Raw genomic sequence first — 11,068 nt, forward strand, 5'->3', positions numbered from 1 at the left:
TGTTTCAGGTCTTATGCTTAAGTCTTTGATCCATTTTGAATTAATTTTGGTACATGGTGACAGATAGCAGTCCAGTTTCATTCTTTTGCACGTGGCTTTCCAATTCTGCCAGCACCATTTATTGAAGAGGCTGTCTTTTCTCCGTTGTATGTTTTCTGCTTCTTTGTCAAAAATTATCTGTCCATATTTATGTGGTTTTATTTCTGAGTTCTCAATTCTATTCCATTGGTCTATGTGTCTGTTTTTCTGCCAATACCATGCTGTTTTGATTATTGTAGCCCTGTAGTACAAGCTAAAGTCAGGGAGTGTGATACCGCCAGCATTGTTCTTTTTTCTTAAGATTGCTTTGGCTATTCATGGTCTTTTGTGGTTCCAAACAAATCTGATGATTTTTTGTTCCATTTCTTTTAAAAATTCCATTGGGATTTTGATGGGGATTGCATTAAATCTGTATATTGCTTAGGGTAATATGGCCATTTTAACTATGTTGATTCTTCCAATCCACGAGCACGGAATGTCTTCCCATTTCTTTGTGTCTTCTTCAAATTCTTTTAAAAATGTCTTGTAGTTTTCAGCATATAGGTCTTTCACATTGTTGGTTAAGTTTATTACTAGGTATTTTATTCTTTTTGCTGCAATTGCAAAAGGAATTTTCTTTTTATTTCTTTTTCTGAGATTTCATTGTTAGTATATAGGAATGCAATGGACTTTTGTACGTTGATTTTGTAGCCGGCAACTTTACTGTATTCGTTGATTGTTTCTAATAGCTTTTTGGTTGAGTCTTTAGGGTTTTCTATATATAGCATCATGTCACCTGCAAAGAGTGACAATTTAACTTCTTCATTCCCAATTTGGATGCCTTTTATTTCTTTCTCTTGCCTGATTGCTCTGGCAAGGACTTCCAACACTATGTTGAAAAGCAGAGGTGATAGGGGACAGCCCTGTCATGTTCCTGAACATAGAGCAAAGGGCTTCAGTTTTTCACCGTTAATTATGAGATTAGCTGAGGGTTTGTCATATATGGCTTTTATTGTATTAAGGTATTTCCTTCTTTACCTATTTTATTAAGTGTTTTAATCATAAATGGATGTTGTATCTTGTCAAATGCTTTTTCTGCATCAATTGATATAATCATATGATTTTTGTCCTTTATTTTGTTTATGTGATGTATCACATTGATGGATTTGCATATGTTGAACCATCCTTGTGCCCCTGGGATGAACCCCACTTGGTCATGATGAATAATCTTTTTAATGCATTGTTACATTCAATTTGCTAGAATTTTGTTTAGGATTTTTGCATCTGTATTCATCAGAGATATTGGTCTGTAGTTCTCTTTTTTTGTGTTGTCCTTGCCAGGTTTTGGTATCAAGGTAATGTTGGCCTCATAAAATGAGTTAAGGAGTACTGTCTCTTCTTCAATTTTTTGGAAGAGTTTGAGCAGGATTGGTATTAGATCCTCTTTGAAGGCTTGGTAGAATTTACTAGTGAAACGATCTGGTCCCGGACTTTTGCTTTTGGGAAGGTTTTGGATGACTGAATCAATTTCGTTACTGGTGATTGGTCTGTTTAGATTTTCCAGTTCTTCATGGTTCAGCCTGGGAAGGCTATATGTTTCTAAGAACTTGTCTATTTCTTCTAGGTTATTGAATTTGGTGGCATATAGTCCTTCATAGTATTCTTGGATGTTCCTTTGTATTTCTGCGGCATCCATGATAACTTCCCCGTTTTCATTTCTGATTTTGTTTATTAGTGTCTTCTCTCTTTTTATCTTAGTGAGTCTAGCCAAGGGTTTGTCAATTTTGTTAATCTTTTCAAAGAACCAGCTCTTTGTCACATTAATTTTTTCTATTCTTTTTGTTCTCTATTTCATTTAGCTCTGGTCTGATTTTTATTATTTCCTTTCTTCAGCTGACCTTGGGTTTCATTTGTTCTTCTTTTTCTAGTTCTTTAAGGTGTAACGTGAGGTTATTTATTTGGGATTTTTCATGTTTCTTGAGATAGGCCTATAATGATATAAATTTCCCTCTTAAAACTGCTTTCACTGCATCCCAAAAATTTTGGTAGGATGTATTTTCATTCTCATTTGTTTCGATGTATCTTTTGATCTCTCCTCTAATTTCTTCTTTGACCCAGTCATTCTTTAAAAGTATGTTGTTTAATTTCCATGTATTGGTGGTTTTTCCTGCTTTCTTTTTGCAGTTGATATCCAATTTCAAAGCCTTGTGATCAGAGAATATGTTTGGTGTGATTTCAATCTTCTTAAATTTGCTGAGGTTAGTTTTATGTCCTAATATATGGTCTATCCTTGAGAATGTTCCATGTACACTAGAAAAAAAATGTATAGTCTGATGTTTCAGGATGAAGTGCTCTATAAATGTCAATTATGTCCATTTCATCTAATGTGTCATTTATGGGTTCTATTTCATTATTTATTTTCTGTTCGGGTGATCTATCCATAGCTGTCAATGATATATTTAGGACCCCTAGTATAATTGTGTTTTGGTCAATTTCTCCCTTTAGTTCTGTTAGTAGTTGCTTGGTATATTTCAGTGCTGTCTGACTGGGGGCATAAATATTGATGCCTGTTATGTCTTCTTGTTGTATAGTCCCCTTTACCATTATGAAATGTCCATTTTTGTCTCTTGTTACCTTTTTCACCCTGAAGTCTGTTTCATCTGATATCATTATGGCTACACCTGATTTTCTCTGGATACCATTTGCTTGGAGTGTCAATTTCCACCCTTTCACTTTGAGTCTATGCTTGTCCTTGTAGCTGAGATGTGTCTCTTGGAGATAGCATATGGTTGGCTTTAGTTTTTTGATCCAATCTGCTACTCCGTGCCTTTTTATTAGTGAGTTCAGTCCATTTACATTTAGGGTGATTATTGATATGTGAGGATTTCCTATCATTCTATTTTTAGTTTTCTGGTAAGACTGTGTCTCCATTGTTTCTTTGCCTTTTTGTTGTTTATTATTTCTGTGTGGTGGTATTCTATGATTTTTCCCTCCGTTTCTTCTTTTATCACAGTATATATTTCAGTTCTGGATTTTTTTTTTAGTGGTTACCCTTAAGTTTATGTAAAAGAAAGTTTGATATTTAGAGTATTCCATTTTTTTCACCATGGTTACTTTCTCCATTCCCATATTCTGGTTCAGACCTTCACTCTCCCCCTTTTTATGTTTTGGTTGCTTCAAATTCTCCCTGTTGATGGTGGTCAAATAGCCTCCTTCAGTATTTCTTGTACTGCAGGTCGTGTATTAGAAAATTCCCTGAGCTTCTGTATGTCTGGAAAGGTCTTTATTCCTCCTTCATAGCTAAAGGATATCTTTGCTGGGTATGTTATTCTTGGCTCATGCTATCTCTCTTACAACAGTTTGAATATTTGCTTCCACTCCCTCCTAGTTTGTAGAGTTTCTGCTGAAAAATCTGATGATAATCTAACAGGCTTTCCTTTGTAGTTTACCGTCTTCTTTTCCCTGGCTGCCTTGAGGATTCTTTCTTTGTCGTTGATTTTAGACAGCTTCAATACAATGTGCCTTGGAGAAGGCCTGTTGGGATTGAGGTAACTAGGTGTTCTATTTGCTTCTTGGATTCGAGGGTCCAGTTCTGTCCACAAATTTGGGAAGTTCTCATCGACAATTTGTTTGAGTATACTCTCTGTTCCCTTCTCTCTTTCTTCTCCTTCTGGTATGCCCCTTATTCTTATATTGCTCTTTCTGATGGAGTCAGAAAGTTCTTGTAGAGTTCTTTCATTTCTTTTAAGTCTCAAGTCTCTTTCTTCTTCCATCCGTGTCATTTCCAGGTTTCTATCTTTGATGTCACTGATTCTTTCCTCCATCTGGTCAACTCTACTACCTAAGCTGGCTATTTCATTCTTAATTTCTTCTATTGAGTTCTTAATTTCCAGAAATTCTATTTGGTTCTTTTTAAAAATTTCAATCTCTTTGGTAAAATGTTCATTTTGTTCTTTGATTATGTTTCTGAGTTCATTAAACGGCCTTTCAGTATTTTCTTGCATCTCATTGAGTTTTTTCAGAACTGCAATCTTGAATTCTCTGTCATTTAAGTCACATATTTCCATATCTTTAAGTTCATTTTCTGGAGACTTTTCACTTTCTTTCTGAGCTGTCTTGTTGCCTTGGTTATTCATGGCAATTAATGATTTATTATTTCTCTTCCTAGACATCTACAGGAGTGGGTTCTGCAACAGGTTGATAGGAAGAAGTATTTCTTTTGTTTTCCAGTACGTGTTTGTAGAATGTTTTATTTTCTCTCTGACTGCAGGCTTTTTTTCTCTCTCACACAGTAGTGTTATGTTTTCTCTGCTCTATTCTAGCTTCTCACACAATGGGGGGATTCCCTCGAAGGCGGACTTCTCCTATGTTAACAGTTCACCTGGGTCATAGGGCACCACATCCCTGTGGGGATATGGAGAGCTTTTGAAGTTCCAAAGCTCTTCCTGCACCAGATTCAGAGCCCGCATGTTTCAGCAGTTCTGTTTACTCCTGCAGGGATCTGCCCAGATAGGTGGGGACAGGGCTGGGGTGAGTTGTGAGAGGTGGCCCAGAGCAATGGCGGCGACGACCACCACAGCCAGTCCTGCTTCCACAGCTCCTTCCCATTTGCCAGAACTAATTGGGCTGTGAATCTGTGTCTGCAGACCACAGTTCTCAGAACTGCAAATATTCTGTTTTTTTGATCTGACACTGATACTGTTCTTCTTCTAGTACTGGGCAGGTGGGGGCAGGGCAGGGTGAGTCTGGGAAGATAAGGAGGGGGCAGCTAGTCTCAGTGCCTAAGGCTTCCATTCTCTGCTCGGCAGTGAGGGCTTAAACCACCGTTTTCAGCCTTCTTCCCTCAGTCTTTGCTCCGAGATCTCTGCCATGAGCGTTGGGTTCAGCCGTGTTATATGCTGTCCCCTCAGCCCTGTGGGCCATAAATGGAGCCTTAGCAGTCCGAGTTCTTCCCTCTCCCGCAGCTGCTGTAGTTCCAGGATGCAGCGAGCTTGGAGCACTGAGCTAGGTCTATATACTGTGCTTGTGCAGCCCTGGCTCCACACTTCTCCCTTCCCTCTTCTCCTGATCATGCAATTTGCCCACCTTTAGGTGAATTCAATATTGAGACTCTTTGTCTTGACTGTCTGCTGTGCAGGGAGTCCTTGTGAAGTTATAGTTTTCAATTTGTTGTAAATTCCAGGGGAGATTTCCAGAGGCTCACCTCATGCCACCATTTTGATGACATCTCTGTGAAGGTTTTATGCTAAGTTTTCTTCTAAGAGTTTCATAGTTTCAACATTTATGTTTAGGTCTTTAATTGATTTTGGTTAATTTTTGTATATGGTGATAAGTTAAGGGTCCAACTTCATTCTTCTGCATGTGGGTATCCAGTTTTCCCAGCACCATTAATTGAAAAAAACTGACCTTTCCCCATTGAATGGTCTTGGCATCCTTGTTGAAAATCATTTGAGTATATATGTAAGAGTTTATTTCTGTGCTCTCTATTCTGATTCATTTGTTTATATGCATGCCTTTATCTCAGTACCACACTGTTTTGATAGTATACCATATAGCTTTGTAGTAAGCTTTGATATCAGGAAGTGTTAGTCCTTCAACTTTGTTCTTATTTTGCAAGATTATTTTGGCTATCCACTGTTCCTTGAGATTCCATATAATTTTAGGATGGGTTTTTGTATTTCTGCAAAACAAAAAATAAAAAGGCATTCGGATTTTGGTAGGGATTGTATTGAAGTCATAGATCACTTTGGATAATACTGGCATCTTAACAATATTGTTTCAGTTCATGAACATGAGCTGTTTTTCTATTTATTTTTGTCTTCTTCAATTTCAGCAATTTTTTGTAATTTTTATTATAAAAGTCTTTCACCTCCTTGGTTAATTCCTAAGAATTTTATTATTTTTGAAGCTATTGTAAATGGAACTGTTTTCCTGATTTTCTTTCAAATTGTTCATTGTTAGTGTTTAGAAATGCAACTGATTTTTGCATGTTGATTTTGTATCCTACTACTTTGCTAAATTTGTTCTAACAGGTTTTTTTGTAGAATATTTAGGGTTTTCTATATTTAAGATTATATAATCTGTGAATGAGATAATTTTACTTCTTTCTTTCCTTTTTGGATGACTTTCATTACTTTTTCTTGCCTAATTGTTCCAGCTGAAATTTCCAGTGCTGTATTAAATGGAAGTGGTGAAAGCCGGCATCCTTCCCTTGCTCCTGATTTTGGAGGGAAGGCTTTTAGTCTTTCACCACTGAGTATGATGTTCGCTGTAGATTTTTCATATATGACTTTTAATTATGTTGAGGTAGTTTCCTTCTATTCCTAGTTTGTTGAGTGTTTTTATCATGGAAGAAAGTTGAATTTTGTCAAATGTTTTTTCTGTATCAACTGAGATGATCATGTGGTTTAATCATTCTGTTAATGTGATATGGTATATTGATCAATTTTCATCTGTTGAATCATGTTTCCATTCCCAGAATAAATCCCATTTGGTCTTGGTGCATACGTCTTTTCATGTGCTGCTGAAGTTGATTTGCCAATATTTTGTTGAGAATTTTTGCATTAATGTTTATAAGAGAAATTTGTCTGTAGTTTTCTTGTAGTGTCTTTGTCTGGCTTTGATGTCAGGGAAATGCTGGTCTCATAGAATGAGTTAAGAAGTGTTCTCTCCTCTGAAATTTTTTGGAAAAGTTTGAGAGTAATTAGTGTTAATTCTTTAAAAGTTTGTTAAAATTCACTATTGAAGCCATCGGGTCCAGGGCTTTTCTTTGTTGGGAAATTTTTGATTTCTGATTCATTCTCCTTACTTGTTATAGATGTATTTTATAGAATAGGTTTTCAATTTTTTTCATGATCCAGTCTTGGAAGATTTTATATTTCTAGGATTTGTCCATTTCATGTAGGTTATCTAATATGTTGGTGTGCAAATGTTCATAGTACTCTCTTATAATACTTTGTTATTTATGTAGCATTGGTAGTAATAAACCCACTTTTATTTACATACTTGAGTCTTCTTTTTTTTCAGTCATTTAGCTAGAAATTTGTCACTTTTGTGGATCTTTGTTGAACTTTTGACTTAATTGATTTTCTCTTTTTCTGTTCTCTATTTACTTCTGTTTTAACCATAACTTAATGCTAAATCTGCACTTCATATATCAGCTGGCTCACCCAGCTTCCTGTCACACCTAAGTTTGATAAATGGCCTTTTACAGAGGACAGCTCCCCAATGTGTCCCTAGAAACTCCCTCCAGATTGGCATCGGCCCATATTCAACCACAAGAAGCTCTTTTAATCTAAAACTCCAGATATATTAATGTTTGCAGCTACAGGAGCAAGGTGGGCTGTGGGAAAGAGTAAAGGGGATGTGTAAAGGCAACAGTAAGGGGTGGGTGGCAAGGAACTGTTTTATACATTTTTCTATCACTTTAGTAGCTCTTCAAACAGAGGAAAATGTTCATATCCTGATTTGTTTTTGACTCCCTCATATTTCTACAATCACAATTTCCTCTTTTAAGTGCTGATAAAACTTTATCCTTTTGGGGTTAGGAGACTATGCAAAGAAAAGAATAAGAATGGAAGAATGGACTTAGGTGTTAAATGGCACTAGATTTTTATAAGCAACAGCTCTCCCTACCTCCACCTAGAGCCCACTCCCAACACACGTATAATTTGGAAATGAGGAACCAACCCCTCAAAGAAAAGCAGGCCTTGCTCCTCTCCAAGGATCTTCATGCCAGTAACACAGAAAAGCCCACTAAGGAGGGAAAATCCAATTTTCTATCTTTGCCAGCCACACCCTCACCATGCTATTAGGACTAAAAGCCATAGTAAATAGAGGTTTTTCTACATTGTTCTCTTCTTTTTTTTCATTCTTCCAAAAGAGTCAGGACAAAAAAACAAAAAACAACAACAACCAAAAAGAAACACATGTAAGTATTTGGTAAAATTCTTTTGCACCCTAAAACAAGATTTTTACCTCTCTTCCTTTTCTGATTCAGCCTGCATTCCTTGGGCAATAATAGTCAGAAAGTTGCCTCAATAACTGCTCGTGGCATTTTTCACAGAGTCCAAATCAGCTGATCCCAAACAAGGTGTCTGATTTCCACTCAGCCTGCCACAAAGCTGCTCTATGAATTGTCCACTGTCATCTTCCAGCATGCAATTCAGTCGTTTTGTAGGAGCCAAAGATCCTTGAGAGCTGAGTGCAAAAATATACATATTTTTATCACTATGCTGCTCTGTGATAACTCAGAAAAGATATAAGAAACATGCAAGAATATACCAAAATCTCGTTTCCACGGGCACTTTGATGGCCTGTTATACAAACTGAAGAAAATTCCATATCCACTTTATCCACATGGTGGTGCTAGCCTCAAAAAAATTGCCCAAAAAAGAAACAAAAACAGTTTCGCTTTCCTCTCTCTGATGATAAACCATCAATGGTCAAGATATCATCCGTCTAAGGGCACCCCACACATTAATTCTTCAAATAAGCATGTAAAAAAATGGGTTCATATTAATCTTCATCCCCACGCTATTTCCCAGTGGGAATTAAAAAAACCAACTCACCATTATTCCCAACTCACTGATTCAATTTTGACCAATCTTGTGGCAGAAGAGTGACTCATGCAGGGCTGTTGGATGTGTGCAGTCCTGGCACAGAACCTTATTATTCCTGAGAGGGAGCTTGTCAACTAACCATCTAAAGCTCTTCAGTGGGCTCTTCTAAGTGCTGCTGGCAGTCAAAGAAGATGGCAACAGCAGACATTTCACTGGTGTCACTGAATAAAAGAAGGCAGGTTCCATGTGGGTGCCTTCCAAGCCAATCGGCAGAAAAGACTAGAAAGTCTGTTTTGAGCTTCTCAACCCAAAAATATGCTCTCCACCTCTCATATGAACAACACTCACCAGCTGCCTCTTCTTTTTATGGAATCTAAATCTTTCATTTAAATGTTTTTAAAAGCTCAGAGGAATCTCATTAAATATGCTAGATAGTACTTAGACAATGTAGAAGATGCCAAATGGAACCAATTACCAGGTGTAGAAACAAATGATTGTTTAAAACATGCTAACTGTCAACACCAAAAGCACTCTCAGTTTTTGAAAGTGAGACCTGAGCAAACTTCATTACTAGTCCTCTATAAACCAGCCCTTTGCTGATGCAGATACCGCTCACAGTGCCAACCACGAGCACGATGACATAGGTCCAAAATGTTTTCAAACTTGGCCCTAGACAATGGCAGCTTGTTGACACCTGTGATTTGGCAGGCAGCACAAGGTGTCACTTGCCAACATATTCACATATCCCCCTCTGGCCTGCCATAGACTTTGGACCCTTTTACATGTTTAAAATACCCAACTTTTAGGAAAGAGTTGCTAAGAATATTATCTCTATTATCTTCACTCATAAAATATACATTTTAACAAAGAAAAGACCCAAGGAAAAAGTCCCATTAGAATAAATGAATTCATTAGATTGACTAATCCTTGGAATAGCAAGGAGCTGGATCTGGACAAGATGGCATATGGGACAACTAAGTGTCAACAAAGACCAAAGAGTTCAGGACTCATAAGTTCTGAAGCCAAGGAATAACTTGGGGTACAAGAAAGAATGAGTCTGCAAGAATTATCCCATTTATCACAGATTAGACATAGCAAAATGATGGCTCACAAGCTCAGACAAACTCATGTTTCATTTTGTTCAGTTCACACCGTGGTTTTCGGGGTGTTTTTTTTTTTTAATTTGCATTTGTTGCAAATATTTTAAATTCTGGAGGTACCATCTGAAAATCTAGATTTTGGACTTCTCTTTAAAAAATGAAAAGTCTTGTCCCCACTGGACAGAATTCTCATGTGACAATAGTGACTCAAAGCTAAGCAATGACAGCTAAGTCAACAGAGCATATAGCCATTTGTTCACCACAGTTCCCATGACCCCTAACATATCATACCTGGACTGCCATCAGTGGACTGCCACCACGTGGACTGCCACCACATGGACTGCCACCATGTGGCCATATCTGACAGAACTTAAGAAAATACCTGAAGAAAAATTAATATAGCATAGCTCATACTGGACTAAGTAGAAAACACAAGGGGTTCCAGGGACTCAGAGCAGTGTAAAGAGGAGAGAAAACTGGAAAACCATATGATGTGATGAGAAAGTTTTCCTGAATCTCAGCCTTTGATTTACGAGGAGACAAACCACAAGACTTACTAACAAGTCATGTGAACTTCAGAAATAGTCCAGGGCTCCCTGGGTGGCAGGGATGCAGCCTATGTGTTCACTTTTCCACAGCTCACGGATGAGGAGTGATGGAACTGAGCTGCAATAAAGGAGGTGTGGTTTAGGCTGAACATCAGGAACAAAGCACGTTCTAGAATTATATACCTTAAACTCTGAGATAATTGCACAACATTATCAATTATTTGTGCTTAAGCAATTTGTGCCTGAGTCTTAATTTATAAAGGTGATTGAGTGATGGCATGAAGAAGTCAATGCAACTGACAGAAAAATGTATTGTTATTCACAGGTTCCCCAGAAACGAGAGGCATGGCACATCATGCAGGGCCACCTAGAAAAGCACCACAGTTGATCAGGAGATAGAAGCAGGAGAGGAGAGAAAACATGGTCTAGAGCCTTTATTGTGTTTTTCATGGAAGAGGAAAGCAGGGAAGGGAAACTAGCTTAGGATTGGCTAGCTTGAATAATGTTGGCAATGTCTGGGCTATAACAGGTGATCTCTAGTTGTCTGGTACTTTGCCCTGGATGATTAGGGCAGGACAAATATTGGTTTGGTGTCTGCGAGTTAAATAACACAGGTGATTGGAGGTATGGATTTGGAATTCATTGGAGAGTCTGTAATATGATTTTTTTTAGTTATTACAATATTATTGACTATACTTTGTATGTTATACTTTACATCCCCATGACTATTTTCTAACTACCAATTAGTACTTCTTAATCCCTTCCCTTTTTCATCACTCCCCGCCCCCAAACCTCCTCCCAGCTGGCAACAATTAAAATGTTCTCTGTATCTATGAGTTTG

General features: G+C 37.5%; 1 long non-coding RNA gene across 1 annotated transcript in view; it reads right to left on the minus strand.

Annotated features, from left to right (window-relative positions):
- The window catches only part of LOC141570601 (uncharacterized), a 680,999-nt gene extending 672,194 nt beyond the window's left edge, over positions 1 to 8,805 (minus strand). The window contains exon 1 of the long non-coding RNA XR_012494788.2: positions 8,589 to 8,805. This is a non-coding gene — a long non-coding RNA (uncharacterized LOC141570601). The remainder of the gene's footprint in view (positions 1 to 8,588) is intronic.
- Positions 8,806 to 11,068: the final 2,263 nt, after the last annotated feature.

This window comes from Rhinolophus sinicus, chromosome 3, assembly GCF_057876585.1.
Source record: "Rhinolophus sinicus isolate RSI-liver-muscle chromosome 3, RSI-T2T, whole genome shotgun sequence".
Taxonomy (NCBI): domain Eukaryota; kingdom Metazoa; phylum Chordata; class Mammalia; order Chiroptera; family Rhinolophidae; genus Rhinolophus; species Rhinolophus sinicus.